This window comes from Myodes glareolus, chromosome 9, assembly GCF_982192425.1.
Source record: "Myodes glareolus chromosome 9, mMyoGla1.1, whole genome shotgun sequence".
In the NCBI taxonomy this organism is placed as follows: domain Eukaryota; kingdom Metazoa; phylum Chordata; class Mammalia; order Rodentia; family Cricetidae; genus Myodes; species Myodes glareolus.
Window position 1 is genome coordinate 59428081 of NC_142034.1, and position 19129 is coordinate 59447209.

Below are 19129 nucleotides of genomic sequence, written 5' to 3' on the forward strand. Positions count from 1 at the left end.
GCTGCGCTGGGTTTCACCAAGTGTGTAAGGCCAGTGTCCAGATTCATGTTTTAAACGTGAGTTTCTCGCTGCTCGAATAACATTTGCTGAAAAGATGCTCTTCCCTGTTTTGTCCTCTTTGCTCCTTTTCAGATACCATGGGCCCTTCCTCTGCAGCTCTTCCCCCAGGCTCTCTAGACCACTCAGTCTTCCTGTTGTGCTGCCCTTCATCGTGGCACACTACCTTCACCACGGCAGCTTTATTGTGCATCCTGGGCAAGTGGCATTGTACCCCCAAATTTGTCCTTTTCCTCAATACTGTGCTGGTTCTTGTAGGTCTTTTGCCTCCTGTATAAAGATTTAGAATTAATTTATTGATATTCATAAATGAATGTTATGGGTTTGGGGGGATTTGATTAAGGCTGCATGACTCTATAGATCATGTTGAGACATTGAATGAAACATTGATTTTCCCCATCAGTGAACATTAACTGAACCTTCCACTGATTTACTTAGGGTTTTTTCTTTTTCATGAGAGTTTGATAGCTTTCCTCATATAGGTCTTCTGCATATTTTGTTATGCTCATACATAAATATTTTCTTTTTGGAGTTGTATTATAAATGTTAATATATCTTTAATCTCAAATTCCATTTGTATTATTGATTTATAGGCAAGCTAATGGCATTTGTATATTAATCTTAAATCGTGCAACCTTGTAAACATTTATTATCTTTTGGATGTTCTACATAGGCAATTGATATAAATTTACTCTCTCATTATTTTGTACATGTATGCTGATCACAGTTACCCCCACTCTCTCTTATCCCCCCTCCCACTTTTATCAATACCCTTCTGTCCTACAAGTTCCTCACTTACCTCATTGTCTTTTTGTTTTGCAAGCTATGTAACTTCTGAATGAGAGTTTCACCTCTATCTTTTCAATAAGTATCACTGTTCTTGCCTTTTCCGTGCTATTGTGTTAACTTTGACTTCTGGTACAAGGTTGAAAATAAAGGGTGAGAGTTTTTCCTTTCTTTTCATTTTAGGTGGCATATCAGTTAGTGATGATTGTCAGCTGGACAGAATAGTGATGGGTCTCCGGTATTCTGGGGGGTACTCTCTTGATTACATTAATTGCGGTGGGGAAGACCCACCTTAGTTGCGCATGGAACCCTCCCCTAAGCAGAGGGTCTCCAGCTGTATGAAGTGGAGAAATGGAGTTGAGTACTACAATCAAGGATTCATCACTTTCTGCTTCTTGACTGTGGGTGCCACGTGACCAGATGCTTCAGGCTTCTGCTGCCTTGAGTCCCTGCCAAGACAGGCGAGACCTTGAACTGTGTGAACTGAAATAAACCTTTCTCTCTTAGGTTGCTTTGGACAGAGTATTTTATCACGACAATGGAAAGAGAAACAAAAACACCTGGAAATATTGAGTTTGTCGTTATGTAAGCAATTAGTGATACAAGTGGGATTTTTAATTTTCTTTATAGAGTTAAGAAAATTTTCTTCTACTCCTCTGAAATTTTTGTTATAAATGGGATTTATTGGCGTGATGTGTTATTTTAACTTTAGCTTTTTTGAGCAGCTTTCGTACTTAGAATAAATCTCATCTGTGCTCTATGATTCATTTCATTGTTCACTGAGGATTGTTAGACCCATGTTCACAACTGATACTGCTCTGTCTAAGTGCTCTCGTGGTATGAAGAGACACCATGACCACCACAACCCTTATCAAAGAAACCATCTGATTGGGGACTGGCTTACAGTTCAGAGGTTTAGTTCATTGTCATGGTGGGAAGCATGGCAGCTTGTAGGTAGACATGGTGCTGGAGAAATAGCTGAAATTCTACATCCTGATTGACAGGCAGCAAGAACAGAGAGAGACACTAGGCCTGGCTTGAATATACATCACTTCCAGTGACAGATGCCCTCCAACAAGGCACACCTACTCCATCAAGGCCACACATCTCAAAAACGTCACTCCCTGGTAGTCAAGCATTCAAATCTATGAGCCTACGGGGGGCATTCTATTCAAACCACTACACTGATCTATAACTTTCTTTTTTCTTTTCATATAAATTTTTGCCTGTTCTTATTTTTAGGGTATCATTGTCTTTATAGACAGGATTAGAAAAAACTAGCTAAGATTTTATGTTCTGAAAGACTGGAACGAATTGGTATATATTCTTTAAATGTTTATAAAAATTTTAATTCAATCCATTTGGGCCTTGAACTTTGTGTCTTAGAAGATTCTATCTATCTATCTATCTATCTATCTATCTATCTATCTATCTATCTATCTATCTATCTATCTGAGTTATTTTGTTTTTAAAAGTATGTGCTGGACCCTCTCTCCAGCCCCAAAGGTTATTTATTATAGAATTATTGCTTTAATCCCCCCAGATCTTCTCAGATGACCCATTTCTTCTTGTGTGAATTTTGTCAGATATTGTCTTTCGTGAAAATGCCGATTTCATAGGTAATCAAAGGTGTGTGCTGGAACTGTCCATTGTATTCACTTCCTTGCCTCTTAGTGCCCACGGGCTTCATGGTAATCTTATTCTTTTGTAATTAATTTGTATCTTTTCTCCTTTTTCTTGGTTAGTTTGGAAATTTTTTTTTGAAATGGAGCTTATTGAGGAATTAATTTTGGTTGCAGTGGTTTTCTCTACTATTCTAAATTTTGATGACTTAAGCTCAATCATTTGTTATTTCGCTCTTGTTTATTTGGGATTAATTTACTTTGCTTTGCTAAGACAGAAGCTTGGACCCCGGGTGGGCGATCTTCCTTCTCTTTGCATCCATGCTTCTTTGTTGCATCCCGGAGCTCTGATGCGTTGTATTTTTTATCTTCATTAATTTTCTTCTTTGGCCAATGTGCTGCTTAGAAGTATACTGCTTGATCCACACAAGATTCTGCAGTCTATCTGCTCTCTTCCTGTTATTGATCTCTAGTTTGAGTTCACTGTGTTCTGGGAGCAGATACTGTATGATTTTTCTTCCTCTAAAGATTTGTTTTAGGGTCCAAAATGTGCTGTACTTGGCCTGGAAAGCATGCATAGTCTGCCCTTGTTACCTCCAGTCTACAGATACCAGTTATCCAGTTGATTGGTGGTTCAGTTGAGTTCAGCTGAAGCTTCTTCCTAGCTGCCCATGCATCTGTTGCTTTTAGGGTGGATTGGAGGTGGCAGGACTGGGGTTGGGGTTGGGGAGCAGAAGTCTACACCGGGAATAGTGAATCCATCTATTTCACCTTGAGGCTTTTATTTTTTTCCTTGGTGCTTTGGAGCTTTGCTGTCAGTAGCACATACACCAAGGCCTGTTACAATTCTCAGAACCGATCCTCTGCAATTATGTAGTATCTATTATGTACTATCTAAGAGTATACTTTATATAATATCTATGTAATATTTATGAAATATCTTTTCTATTTCTGATGATTTTTCTTGCTCTCAAGTCTTTCCTATCTGAAATTACTATAGCAACACTAACTTTCTTTTGATTTCTATTAGAATGTTACTATGTTAATTTTCTCTATTCCTTCACACTATGCATGTCTTCATATTTCAAGGGGATTTCTTGTTGGATATGTCTTCTGTGCCTTTGATTCAGAGTTCTTCTACTTCTACCCCTATTACTCTTAGGTTTGGTCTTTTCATGGTGTCCCAGATTTCCTGGATGTTTTGTGTTAAGAATTTGTTGAATTTAATATTTTCTTTGACTGATGAATCTATTTCCTCATCATACCTTCAATGCCTGAAATTCTGTCTTCCACCTCTCGTATCCTGTTGGTTAGGCTTGCATCTGTGGTTCCCGTTCATTTGGCCAGATTTTCCATTTCCAGAATTTCCTCGGTTTGTGTTTTCTTTATTGCCTCTATTTCAATTGTTAAGTCTTAAACTTTTTCCTTCAACTGTTTGCTTTTTCTTGACTTTCCTGACTTTCTTTATGAGATTTACTGATTTATTCCAATTTTTGTTGGTCTTTTTCTCCATTTCTTTTACGGATATTTTCATTTCCTCTTTAAGGGCCTCTATCATCTTCACAAAGTTATTTTAAAGGTTGTTTTCTTCTGCTTCGTCTGTGTTGGGAAGTTCTGGTCTTGCTGTTGTAAAACCACTAGGTTCTGGTGTTGCCATGTGACTCTTTGTGTTGTTGAACGTATTCTTACACTGCCTTCTGCCCACCTGGGTTTGGGGTGATTATAGGTACAGGCATTGATTCTTTCTCCAGTTGGGGCAGGTGGAGCCTGTGCCTCCTGGTGGCCTCTGATACAGCTGGGACTGGTGGTGGAGTGGCCTGGCCATAGTGGTCTTGCCTGCTGACTGGCTGTTGGTAATCTTCTTCCAATCAGTACAGGTGGAGGCTGTGCCTCCTGGTGGCCTCTGATACAGCTGGGACTGGTGGGGGAGTGGCCTGGCCATGGTGGTCTTGCCTGCTGACTGGCTGTTGGTAATCTTCTTCCAATCAGTACAGGTGGAGGCTGTGCCTCCAAGGTCCTCTGATGCAGCTGAGGAAGGTGGTGGAGCAGCCTGGCCACAGGAGACTTTCCTCCTGGCTGCTGCTGGGGCAGGGCTGGGTTGGGGAAAGGGCACGGGCGGTGCCCAGACTAGTGCCCAGAGAGCGGAGCTGCCCGGCTGTCCCAACGGAGAGAGCAGCCCCTCACCTCTTGGAGCGATTTCTTGTAGATGGCATAGAGTTGGGCCTTTGTTTGGATGCACTCTGATAGTGAGTGCAATTTAAGTGTTGTATTTAGAGAATTGGTGTTTAAAGTGGCGATTGAGATGGGAATGCTGATGTGCACATATAATCCTAGCCCTTGGGGATGAGGCAGGAAGATTTCTGCTAGTTGGAGGTCATCTTGAGCTACCTAGTTACTCCTAGGCAAGCCTGGGCCACATAGCAATTTTAGCCTGGTGTGGTATCACACATTACTTGGGAGTCTTAGGCAGGAATTTACTGTAAATTCCAAGTCAGCCTGGGCTACAGAGAGATTCTGTGTCACAAAATGGAACAAAAAGGTAATAATTTTAGCAGGACATCAGAGTACAGTGTTGCTTATCCTTAATTCTAGTACTCGGAAGGTGGGACGGAGGATCCCCGTCAGCTGGGCTACAGGGAAAGACTCTATCTCAAAACACTAACACTACCACCCAAACAAAAAACCAACAAGTAAAAAAAAAAAAACACTCCCAAAAGGAAATCTTAACATCACTGGATTGATATCGACTATATCTGTTAAGACCTTTTCATCATCCTCTTTCCATGTGATCCAGCTTTTGTTTCATCTTTTTTGTTTTCCTGCCTTTTGTGATTCTGAGTGTTTTATAGTATTCTGTGTTTTATTTTAGCACATTAATCAGACCCTGGTTTTGCTTTTTTGGTGGTTTCTCTATATCTTTCAATATACATTTACAACTAATATATACAGTCAAAGAACACACTAAGTGAATGCTTTTTCTACCTCATAAAGAGTTCAGTGACAAATAACAGAATATTTATATCTTTTAAATCTTTGTCAGTTTTCTCGGGTCAGCCTGTCTAGGCTAAGAGGTACTCAGATGACTAGTAAATATTATTTTGAGTGTATCTGAAGATTTTTCTGGATGGGAATAGCTCTTTGATGAGAAGACTACAGACAACCTGTCCTTACCAGTCTAGATAAGTGACATTCCAACGACCAAGAATTTTGATAGATAGAGACGGAGGAAGGGAATGATATAGAATTTATACGTTCTCCTGCCTTAATATACCGAGTGCCTTGATTGTGCCTTGAATTCTGGGACTTGCACCATCACCCATGCGCCTTCAGGTTTTCAGTCCTTTGGCCTCACACAGGGAGGTGAACTTCTAGCTCACCTAGTTCGTGGACTTTCAGATTCACACAGAATTACACTTCTTATTCTGATTCCCTATCATATAGATGGCGTACCACAGGACTTACTGGCCTCCATGATTATGGGAGGCCTTTCTACAATGTAACATCTTTTTTTTTTCTTCTTTTTTGGATTTTTGAGACAGGGTTTCTCTGTAGTTATTGGTGTCTGTCCTGGAACTAGCTCTTATAGACCAGGCTGGCCTCGAACTCACAGAGATCCACCTGCCTCTGCCTCCCAAGTGCTGGGATTAAAGGCGTGTGCCACCACTGCCCAGCGTAACATCTTTCCTTAGTTTTGTGTCTCTCTGCTGTGGTAATCTGACCATGTGCTTTTAAGGACATTGGAACTGTTTTATGGGAGAAACATGGGAGAGTTTGGAACTTTGAGCTAGAAAAACCATCGAATGTTTTCGGTAGAGCTTAATGGACCATTCTTTCAAAGGTTGGAAGATAAGAATGCTATTGAGAACCAGGCTAAGGATCATTAGTGTGAGATTTTGACCAAGAATGTGGCTTCTTTTTGCCTGTGTCCTGAGGACCTGAATGAAGTTGATTGAAAGATGGTAGACTGGTTTGTTTGGCAGAGGACGTTCCAGGAAGGCAAAGCAGCCTGTTGCATGACTTGCAAGCAGCTGGACAGGTTGGACAAATCCCTTAGTGACTGGGTCAGTTGGAGGCCCCTCCTCCAATGGCTGTTTTCTGTTTTTTATATCCCTCGGGAGGGATCCTCGCTGATCTTGCAGATTTCATCTTTCTGGGACACTGGGACATGTACAGTTTATTTCTTGAGTCTTTTGGCTTCCCGTGTTGGGAACTCATTTCATTTTGGAGGAAACTGTTGTATCACCTACCAAAGACATTTTCATTTGCTTTAGTTTAAATAGTTTTCTGCCATGATTTTTTTGCCCAGAAATAGTGTATACAAAGGATAGCTAGTGATCACAATAGCGTAAGTTCTAACAGTGCTCAGTCTTCCCTAGTTCTAGGAAAATGTGGCTTATCAGTGTTTATTTAAAAAGATTGTTCTCTGCATTTGCAGACACGCATTTAAGTTATCCATATCAATATTTTAATGGCACACTGGAGAGTGACCCAGTGGAAAACCAGGAGCTTTGAAGTGAAGTGGGTCATACTAGCAGGAGAGGCAGTGCTCGCCGTGGTGATACAGAAGATTCCACCTAGGGTAAAATCTTAAACACCAAATTGCATTTCTGATACACAGGCTTCTTTGGGGAGCTCTCTGACTTACACCCTCCTTAATATGGTAACTATGTCGGTAAATGCTGATCACCCTAGAGACCACAGGATCAATGCCCCATTCTTGGGATTATTGTAATCAGAGAAACACGTGATCCAATTTCTTCTCTGAGTTTGGGGGATTCAAAAACATTTGGTATATAAATACCACACATTGCAGAGACCAGAAGTCTCTCTAAAGCACAGCTATGACAGTGACAAAATAGAAGCATTGTTTGGGCAGGAAAGGCTTCTTGTTAACTGCACAGGCCACACAAAGCCCAGCAATGGTGTACCCAGCACACAGATCCTTGACCATTCAATGATCCCTTCCAGTCACTCAATGTCTATGTGTTAAAGGATTTCCAGATGTCCTCAAAGGCAGGCCTCTGTTCTGTAATCGGGGTCGCATCGCCATGTGGTGCTGATTTGGTTGTCGTGATGGAGCAAGGCGGGATGAATCCTAACTCCAAAGAGTTGGAAAATTGTTTGAGGCATCATCATTCACCAGGCATCATCCTTCATTCATCGGTCTCTGTGGCAAACAGTCCCTGGTTTCAGGGATAGGAGACGCGCAGGCACACTTTAATGTCAGGTTGCTAAGGAGGGAACGGAAGCTATGGCTTTAATGCCCAGAGATAACCCTGATACATTGGAATCCTAATGAAACTCTCAACCCGTGACCAGGATCTCAGAGGCAAATGGTGCCCTTAGCCACAGGCCAATGATCAGAACCATCAGAGTCTGTTCATCTTTAGGGTCTTATTTCATTCCGGAAAGTGCTTATTCTTCTAGTGTTGAGAGCTAGTGGTCACCCCCCTCTTCCGCCTCAGTGAAACCCAGAGAATCAGAGTCAGTTAGAATAAAATGGAGGCACTGAGGAGAACAGCTATTTAAATGTTCTTTTCTGACGATGATGAGAGACACAAAGAAGGTAAATGATCCACTGGTGCGAGAGAATTATCTGTATTCTGTCAATCATATTTTAATAAAACGCTGATTGGCCAGGCAGGCAGTATAGGCGGGAAAGCCAGACAGGAAGTAGGGGTGGAGCAAAGAGACTGGGAGAATTCTGGGAAGCAGAGAGGTTCCTCTGCCACTCCTGCGCAGATCACTGAAGAGGCAGCATGTAACTTGCCCAACTGAGAAAGGTACTGAGCCCATGTGGCTAACATAGATAAGGATAATGGGGTAATATATGTTATAAGAGTTAACAAGAAGCCTGACCTAATGAGCCAATCAGTTTATAACCTTATGGAGTCCTGTGTGTAATTTCTCTTTGGGATTTGCCGGCTGTTGGGGTACTGGGCAGGACAGAAACCCCAACAAGCCAGCCCCCTCACACTACATATGGCGCCCAGACGTGGATAACTGAATCCACAGAAAGCCTGAGAAAGCTTGGGAAAGAATAGAGTAAAGCATGTTTTCTTGGTGGCAGCAGTTTTTCGGTTCTGCTCTGCTTGCTAGAGGCGGGCAAGTGCTCTCATCTAGGAGAGGCTTCTTGACTCAAATGGCTGCAAAACCTTGCAGCTCATTGGGAGGTCCTGCCACGAAACACTTGGATGCTGTTGGTGGAGAGCTGAGCGCATGCTTTTCGGTCGTAGCAGGAAAAAAGCTGTGCTGTTTTGAAGTGCCGGCTTTCTGGGCTGTCCTGCCAGGACAAACTCTGACTCTTGCAGGCAGGCAGTCCGACTGAGTGTGGTCTGTGAGCAGAATGATGCAGCTTGCTTGCTAGCAAGGACCTTGAAACACGACAAGTTGTGGCAGTGAACACAGCTGTGGCTGGTATCTCAGCTATGAGTCTGGAAAGCTAAGGAATGAGCTGGATCTAGCTGTCAAAGCCACGGCTTCCCATATTGCTTTGTAAATTAAAGGCTCATGTGGTCAGAAAAAGAGAGATAAACAGTAAAGAGAGATTCAAAGATGAAGAAAACCTCTAAATGGTTTACAGTGTGTATATGCAGGCTAAAAGTTAAAGTTCTTAAAGTTAAAAGGAAAGAAAGAGAGTAGTTGGGTGTGGTGGTACACACCTTTAATCCCAATGCCTGGGAGGCAGAGGCATATTGACCTCTGTGACTTCAAGGGGTAGAGGTAGATTGACCTCTGTGACCTCAAGGTGTGGTAGTACACGCCTTTAATCCCAATGCCTGGGAGGCAGAGACAGATCTCTGTGAGTTCAAGGTGTGGTAGCATACACCTTTAATCCCAGCACTGGGGAGGCAGAGACAGGAGGATCTCTGTGAGTTCAAAGACAGCCTGGTCTACAGTGTTATTCCAGGACAAAGATATACAAAGATCCTGTCTCAAAAAGTAAAAGTAAAAATAAAAGAAATAGAGGTTAAAATAAAGCCACATAAAGATGGAAAATGCACAGAGAATCTTCATACTGTATGCTATTATGCTCTCTTTAAATTGTTTGATTGCTGAGGAAGGAGCAACAACTGCTAAAAGACTTTTGTTTATAAATGCTGCTAAACTAACTCAAGATAGACATTTTGAAAATACCTTGGCTTCAAAACTGAAGTCAAAAGGTATGTTACTTTGGAGAAGAGATTCTGCTTTTGTTTCCACAGAAAATGAGAGGCTATGGATTTATTCAGAGTTAAGAAAAATCATCTTTGACCAAGGGAGGCCACCTAAGAAATCGACAGGAACAGATGGCCCAGATGACAGAGTTCTACATCCAGAACTGATTCAAGACTGCTGCCTGAGATGATCAAGACTCCCAGGATACTTCAGTCAGGACTTGACTATAACTCTAAATTTTCTTTAGGTCCCCTTAAGACTATCAGCGCCCCCAACCAGCAGGAAGTAGCCTGAAATACTACGCCCACATTCCCAACAAATGGATTATGGGTATTTTTCCTTTGTTTAAAAAAAAAGAGGGAAATGGTGCGAGAGAATTATCTGTATTCTGTCAATCATATTTTAATAAAACGCTGATTGGCCAGGCAGGCAGTATAGGCGGGAAAGCCAGACAGGAAGTAGGGGTGGAGCAAAGAGACTGGGAGAATTCTGGGAAGCAGAGAGGTTCCTCTGCCACTCCTGCGCAGATCACTGAAGAGGCAGCATGTAACTTGCCCAACTGAGAAAGGTACTGAGCCCATGTGGCTAACATAGATAAGGATAATGGGGTAATATATGTTATAAGAGTTAACAAGAAGCCTGACCTAATGAGCCAATCAGTTTATAACCTTATGGAGTCCTGTGTGTAATTTCTCTTTGGGATTTGCCGGCTGTTGGGGTACTGGGCAGGACAGAAACCCCAACAAGCCAGCCCCCTCACACTACAATCCACCTTCCCTTATAGCTAGAATAAACGCCGGCAGATTGCTGCCACTGTTCTTAGCATACTGTGGACACAACCTCTCTGCCATAAGTGTCTGCTAGAGCAAGGTCTTGAATGGAGGCCGAGGAGACCACTGCAGGGAACTCATCGAATCCTGGGCTGCAGGCATGCTGTGTTGGCCATGAATACTGGGAGGAAAACAAGATCTACTTTGTAGTCCATTGGGGCTGCTGCAACAGAAGGCCACAGACTGGGCTGTATTTCGAGAACAGAAATTAATTTCTCCGTCTAGAAGTGGGAAGTCCAAGATAAAGATGGGGGCACTCGGAGTCTGGTGAGGGTCCCCTTGCTTCAACCTTAGCTTGTTAAGAGAGATGGCTTCTGCAGGCCACCAGAAAGTCCTTGGTTGCGTTAAAGGAAAGGGCTCTTTTTCCTAGTTTAATTGCCTTTAATGCCGTCTTGCTGGCAACAGTTGAATTCTGGAGGAAGGCTATTTAAATCATAGCATACTGTAACCAGACTCTCGTTTGCCCTACTTGTTATGGTTCTTGATGCATTTGATTGTTTCCTAGGGGAGAGAAGTGAGAACAACTTTTACAAATGTACAAAAGACAACAAAACAAATAAAACATGGAATATTTAAAAGGCTACAAGGCTGAACAAAGATCAGATCCCTTTTTGTGGAACTGGGCCTGTTCGGAAACAACCTGTGATGCATGCTAAGATTACACTCATGCAAGCAGGTGCGAGCCATACCACACTTCATCTGCATAAACAAAGCGTTTGATACGCGGAAACAAATCAGGACCTTGGCTTCATGAAGTTGAGGTACACTGGCAAAAATGAACATGCCTTGCGAATTAATCTCCAATCTCTGTTTCCCTAGTTACTAACCATCAAGTCATGAAGCACCTTAATGTTTTGACTTATCCGCCGGCCTCTAGCCACGGACTCCTACAGCATCGCTTCCATATTCCTACTGCACTTAATGCCCTCCGCCTGCTGCTCTTCTCCTCAAAAGCCATTAGTAACATCTGGTTGTCTGCTCAATAATAACCAAACAACTGTTGCATGGCATTCAAAGCCTACCACCAAAAAAAAAGGTAAGTAGGTTTTAATTAGGCTGCCAGCTCTGATAGATTTTGTCCTCTCCGCCTGGAGCACCATGTTGACAAGAGATCTAAAGCTACATCTGAATCCAATGAGCAAGGCTGTGGTGATTGATTGGGGATGCCTGCCATGACTTCGGTATCCGAGGGTGAAAGCCCAAGGCCACATATTTTCTCCGCCTGGCTAACATGATGCAGTGTAATTGATCATTGCATCCCACGTCTCACTACGTTAGCCTGGTTCTTTGCTGCAGTAACAACAAATTACCTTATGTTCAAGTCTTGTGGAGATTCAAAAAAAAAAAAAGAACGCACATTGATGTCTTTTCAATAGCTTGTGAGGTGGCTGAGGATAGCCAATCTAGTCTTCATCCTTAAAATTTTTGTATATATTCCTTTTATCCCATCTACTGCCTCTTCAGGTAATGTCTTTGCTGGTTTTCTGGTCTACCTGAGCATCCTTTTGCTGCGTATTAATCTGTCAGAGGCCCCATTTCGGTTTCTTTACTTGACTTAGAACAGTGGTTCTCAGTATCTGTCACATAACAGATGTCCTGCATATTAGATATTTATATTATGATTCATAACGGTAGCAAAATGACAGTTATGAAGTAGCAATGGAATAATTTAGTGTTTGGGGGTCACCACAAAATGAGGAAGTGAATTAAAGTGTTGCTGCATTAGGAAGGCTGAGAACCACTGACTTAGGAGAGCCCCGTCCTTTAGCCAAAAGTAACCTTTCCAAGGTTGTCTCTGTCACACCTTCAAATGCAGCCTATCCCTGAGGTCAACTGTAACTGTAAGTTCCTTGAGGGAGGTTCCTTGTCTTCTTTAGCTTTGAATCTCACAAGGGCTGTTGGTATTTCACGGTGCGGTGCCGTTTCAAGGTAGGTGGTGGCGATAATGAGCTGATGGCCGGAAAGACGTGCGAGTCAAATGTATTAGTTGATGTTCTTTCGATCCTAACCTCCAGCAAGGAAATGGGAACTAACTACAGGCTTTCCAGCTCTAGAGTCTGGGGAAGAGCTGGGTCTGGGATGCCACAGTGAGGATGTGGGGAATGAGCACAGGCAAGTACTGGGAATGACCCCAGAAGGGCAGCGTAGAATTCCAGGGTAGAGCTTGACTCTGGGATGGACTTAATTCCAGCCATGGTGATGAAGGAGAATTGAAGTAGATAGGCTATTTCATGTTCCATGATGACGTTTACTTTAAATCAGGAACCCAGAGAACCCTGAGCTATGCACCTCCCATCTGAAGGCCAAGGAAAAGAGAAAGCAGAGGAGGCCTGGGGCTCCTGGCTGGAAACTAGTCATTGTCAACGGGCCATTACATGACAGTCATCGTCTCTGACTCCTGTCATGAGCCGTCCATCCTACTTAACCCTACTTAACCAGGCCAAGCAGTCACCACTAACTTCATTTTACAGGGTTGTAAGAAAACAAAGGAATTTCCCCAAATTTGCCTAAGTCATTGAGGCTTTCAGAACCATGTATGTCCCCAGATGGCTTCTATAGCTTACTGTTTTGTGATTGCTATTTTTACTCCAAGTTTACTGTATTGTGGGCTCTCTACTTTTTCTTCTCTCATATGTGTGCTAGATAATCCCATATGTGACACATTTTATATGAATACTAATGATTTTTATATATTTTAAAAATTTTATCTCAATAAAACATACAGAATACTAACAGAGGATATTATGGGGATAACATTAAAGAGTCTTAAATTTTCACCCTCAGAAGAGTTAGTTCAAAACACCAGAGTATAAATGCACCCAGACTCAAATAAGACTGTGAATTTTCTCAATTATTCAGATCTCTTTGGGTCACCATGCTTGATACGAAATTAAAACTTCAGGATCTGGGGAAATGCACTTTGCTACCATTAAAATCTATTAAGAAAGGCATGATGTGAAAGGAAATTTATTTGAATTTGGAACTCAGCCTGGTAAGGAGGTTGCCCTGGGTCGATACATGGGAAATTAACTGGATGAAATCCATAGTTTGAGAAATTAATGAAGAAAGTTACTTTTTTGATAAAGTGTACTATGGGTTTAGAACAAATGTCAGGATTAGTTCTGAGGTAAAACTCTAAGAAGGGAGCTGAGAAGGTTCTGTCAACAAAGGGCTTGCAGCAGCCTAAGCTCAAGGGGCTGAACTCAGCTGACAGCACCTCTGTGAGAAGCCAGGCAGGGCACTGAGTCCTTCTAATCCCAGTGCTGGGCAGGCCAAGACAGGGGGTTCCCTGTGCCTTGCTGGCCGTGCAATCTGCCCTACTAAGTAAGCTCTAGTTCCCAGTAGAGACTGTGTTAAAAAACAAAGTGGGTGACTCAGAGGAAGGACACTAAGGTTGACCTCTGGCCTCCACATATATGAACAGGTATGCAAGCAAATATAAAAGCAGACTTGCTCTGACTTTTTCTGTGAATGAGGATAGTCATAAATGATTTGGTTAAAACTGAAATCATAATAACTTTCCGAGTGTCGTGGGACAGCCACAAGAGACTCTCACAAATGCTGTGGCTTTAGATGATGGGATTCCCGATGACAGGAAATTATTCCTCTAATGTCCGGAGGCCAGAAGTCCCATTGATTCCTTTAATGTCCCTCTGACCTCTCTAGCAAAGAGTATGTCACATTTCCTGGATTCTGTTGGCCACACATTTGTTGGCTTGTGGCCATTTCACTTGTCTTTTGGATGATCTTCACAAGGGCACTCTCCGTGAGTCTGTTTGTCTCTTACAAGGATAGGTTATACAATCAAAGGTTATTATACAAAGGTTAGTATCTACAGTCAAAGGTTATTATAGATCAATGCCCTTTAGGCTATTACTTCAGTAAAGACACTTCATCCAGCATGGCATGGTGGGAAAAGGGTCTATGGTTGCCATTTAAAAGCTAAATGGTTTTAAAGAAAGGGGACATGTTTCCTTCCTTGTCTTCTTGAGTGAGATAAGTTTTAGAAGTTCCTTTGGTGTCTCTCAAAGATTGCCTGACCTGTAAGCCATCCTTCTTCCAATTCACTGTGCATTCCCGCTGAGGTAAAGAGTTCTACTTTAGGTCTGCCGAAAGCAACTCCCAGACGTCTGAGAAGGATTTTGTTCTATGTTTTCCAAGAGAGACAGCTCTCATTCTCTGGGTGGACTATGAACTTTCTGGATAATAACTATTCATTTCTTGGTGCCTGTGAATGCTTTGCTGACTAATGGGAAAGAAGCCTAATAGAGTCTTTAGAAATTGACATTGTTTTTCAGGCTAGAGAGAAGGCTCGGAGATCCAGTGTACTGTCTGCTCTTCCAGAGGACCCACACTCTATCCCCAGAACCCATGTAAAGGGTAACAACTCTCTGTAATTCAATCCCCAGGGAATCTGACACCCTCTTCTGGTTTCCTGCAAGCACCATACATACCTATAGCATACCGACTTACGTGTAGCAAAGAAAATAATAAAATAAAAATCCAAATAGTTCTAAAGCAATTTGACTTGTTTCCCCATTTTATTTTTTGAGAGAAGTAAGTTTTTGTACTTAGAGGGTAAAGGGAGGATCATGGGGCTTCAAGAACATTCTTGTTAGTTTGAGGCCACCCTGGGCTACTAACACTTCCAAAGGACCCTTTCCTAAACAAAGTTACATTCACTGAATCTAAGGGTGAGGGCAAGTACACACACTTTTTTGAAGGAGCCACCTTTTGCACCACTGCCTTACTATGTAGCCATACTTTACCACATAGAGGATACTAGAATACAAAGTAATCGGAAAGGATGAAAACACGAAACAGACTTGTATAGAGAAACACATTTTTAATTTTAATTCTAACCGTCCAGAGACTAGGTGTCACAAATGGGTAACAAGACTAATCAAGTAGTTACAGACATCTCAGGGGATAATTCAGCCAGGAACAGGGGACTGGGGCATCTTCGGGAGTTCTTGCTGAAACGGGATGAGACTGAAGGTGAAGGTTACTCGAGATGTCCTGCGTGACTCTGGGACTTGGCCTGGATGGCGCACCGAGGAAACCACAGTAACACAGTACAGACAGGCTGGGATAGGATGGGCTGGGCTCTCAGACGGTGAAGCAGCACCTCCGAAGCTCTTGTGTTTATTATATACAGTTAACAGAGAGGCAATCAGTGTGTAAAACAGGGAGGCAGGATCGTTACACAGAGCTGAACAAGGAGGAGGCAGTTTACGATACAGAGTTGAGCAGGAGCCAAGTTAGCAAATCTTGATACGGACTGTCTCTGTAGGGGAGAAGTCTTCATGTTGTACCTGTCTTGAGGGGGAATCTATGGTGGGCATTTTCTGCACACACTGTCAACATTCACCACCTGGGAAAGGCTTTGTCACTCCCAGGGGCCTGAGGCATTGGGGTTCCTGACATGGCCATGCTGGCCCTTAATCTCAGCACCCAGGAGGTAGAGGCAGTCAGATCTCTGTGAGTTTGAGGCCAGCCTGGTCTACAGAGCAAGTTTCAGGACAGTAGGGCTACACAGAAAAACCCTGTCTCAAAACAAACAAACAACAACAACAAACAAACAACAACAGCAACTACAAAACCAATATACATTCACTCAGGACCTCACTGGCTCCCCTATTCATGCTACTCTAGTGGGCTGTGTTGGATCCAAACCTTGAACTATTGTCCTTAGCCCTGTAGGAACCCACAGCACAGGGAGTTACTTTTTCATTCATCTCGATGGGAGGGATTGCTGCTGACTCTGCACGGGCCAGTGAAGCATTACTTTCTCAAGCCAACACTTGTCAGGTACTGTAGCTTGGTGTTTGGAAATATTACCTATAAGCAGGGATGCCTTGCTAGAAGAGTCTATCTTTTCCTAACTGAGATTTTTTTTAAATTACTCTGGGGGCCCTAAGCATAGTGGGTGAGAGGCTAAAGAATGGAAGGCTTTCTGCCAGAGTGACACTGAGACCATGGCACCTCGCAGCCAGGCCTGCTAGCTCTAGTAACCCTTCTGACAACCAAAGTGCTGGTCAGCTCTTCGTGGTGGATGGCCACATGTTAATCTGTTTGTAATTAGCAGGGGCTTGGCCATTCTGAAGCTTGAACAGAGATTCTGCTCATGGGGATCGCTCTATTATCAAACTAACATCTTAGGTCACCAGATAGGAAACTAATAGAACAGGAAGGGTGAAAAGTGATGGGGGAATAAGAGGGAAAGGTGGAAGAGGGAGAATGAGAAGGCATAACTGCCACTAAAGACAAGAATAAAATATAACAGGCTCCCAAGATGGAGAGGATATGTTGCCTGGGAAAGACACATTCTGGTCTTTGAAGTACCCCTCAATTTCTGTGACGATGTCTACCTCTTAAGGTAAAGTCACATTTGCCCAATATGACACACATATGTGTGTGTATACACATGGATGTTTGTGTGTTAGTCTTTTCCTTTAGAGTTTCCATATTTTTTTGTGTTCACAGACGTGAGTTTATACAAAGATATAATTATACAAATAGATAATGCAATGATTGCCTTTCTCATTGTTGATAAACCACAATGGCACAGAGAAGAACACAATCGACTATTCCCACAATCCTAGCAGACAGAGATAATGACATATTCTCTTAGGTTTATACTTACAAATATGTAAAATATGCTTTTAGGAAATTTGTCATTGTGCTTTTGAATATTTACTTGGATTCATTTAATGTAAGTTATATCATTATCTTTAAGGTTTTTTTTAAGTAATATAACTCTCACCAAATGACTGTAAAATCGGGAGCTGAACAAGGACAACAGTAGATAAGCAAACATGGGACCGGTGTGGGGATGAGGGAGGCCCAGAAGGCCTCAATCTCACACAAAGAGCTCACAGACAACTGTAAGACAACTGTAAATGCTGGCAGTGGGAAAATAGGCTTCCCCCATAATACACCATTTGGTTATCCAATACTAAATGATCAGCCCTGAAAACATCCATATAAGTAACATTATACAGATTGAGCAGGTTGTATTTAGGAATACATACATATACACACATACATATATGTGTGCAGCAACAGTCAGTGAAAAGTAGATGTCACGAACGTGAAAGAGAGCAAAGAGAAGTGACTGGAAGTATTTGGAGGGAGAAAGAGAATGATTAAATTATTATCTCTAAATAAATCATTTTAAAAATTAGTCTTATTAAGAAAATATAATGACTCATTACTCAGACTGTGAAAAAATAATGAAATATCACAAACCAGATAAGACGTTTTAAACAACTTGACTGCACTTTCAGAACAAACTAATTCATATAACAATTTAATAGGATTTTAGATAGCAAATGACAGGGATATAGTTTAGAAAACACTTTTATCCTTTAAAGCAGCAACTACGTATTGTATACATTGTAGATGTGCAAATAGATATGTTATAATTAATTTCTTCATTTATGAATATATCTGTACAATAAAAGATAGGCAATTAATAACTTAAAAAGTAAAATCTGGCTATTTACACAATAACACAAATTCCTACTGAGTAAAGACTTTGTCTACTCCATGAGTCTATGAGAACTGGGAGATAGGAAGGAGTGCTAGGAAACGTCCTTTGAACATAGCATGGCCATTGTACACATGAGCTCACAGCATCTATGCTTACCTGGACACAGTCAGATCAGCCAACACTCCAGCAGGGATGGGAGAGGGGGAAATGTGACTCCACCCTAGCTGAAGAGCTATTGACAACTGACGGCCATTGAGGAAAGGGGAGTCATTTTCCTTTGGGGTATGGCTAGTGGTAGGTTGACTGTTCTCTGTTAGGGGGAGCAATTATTATTATTCAGAAAACTTTAAGAATTATTTCACCTCCATGAGGAAAAACAAAACATAATGAACAAATTGCCTAATTATGCACACACGGTCCACAAAAGAATACACAGGAATGCCTCTGAAATGCACTCACTCATGGATTCCTAACCCCACTCCTTCTTAATGCTAGAAGCAACCAGCATCATTCAGAAATGGATGGCAAACAATCTGTAAGGAAGTTAGTGGGCAGCATGAGTAATAGTGATGGCCAATCAAAGGGGCTTTTGCTTGCTGCTTACCTGTGGCTGTGTTGCTCTGTCACATAATCTAAACACTGATGCGCAGTTCAAGCTGTCTTTTCTTTTTTTGGGGAAATAGTTTATGCTTCCTCTCCTAGCACATTTTAAATAAAAGTGTAAGTGTCTGTCCTTTGCCCCTGAAGCCAGCTCTGTGGCTGTTTTATGTGCTCTAGATCATGTCAACTGCTACAAGCCCAGGTGTGTTCAGACACTGTGTTTTCCATTGTCAGTTTTGATCAGTCATACTTCCTTTAAAATATTTTACCTGAATTCTCAAGAAGTAGAACAAAGTGGTGTCATGGCCTTTGCCGTGTCTTTCTGGTTATGTCCCTTATTTCTGATTTTGTGAATTGTTTTGTTATTGTTGTCTTCCTAAGAAGACTATTGATTAATTTTAATTTCATTTTTCAGAAAATCAGTTTCGGGCTTATTGAGATGGCTCAGTGGTTAAAGGGAATGGCTACTAAACCTGATGACCTGAGGTTGATCCCTGGGATCCACAGAGAGTAAGGAGAAAAATCAACTCCTGTAAGCTGGCCTCTCTCCTCTACCTGAGCACTGTGGCAAGCACCCTCTT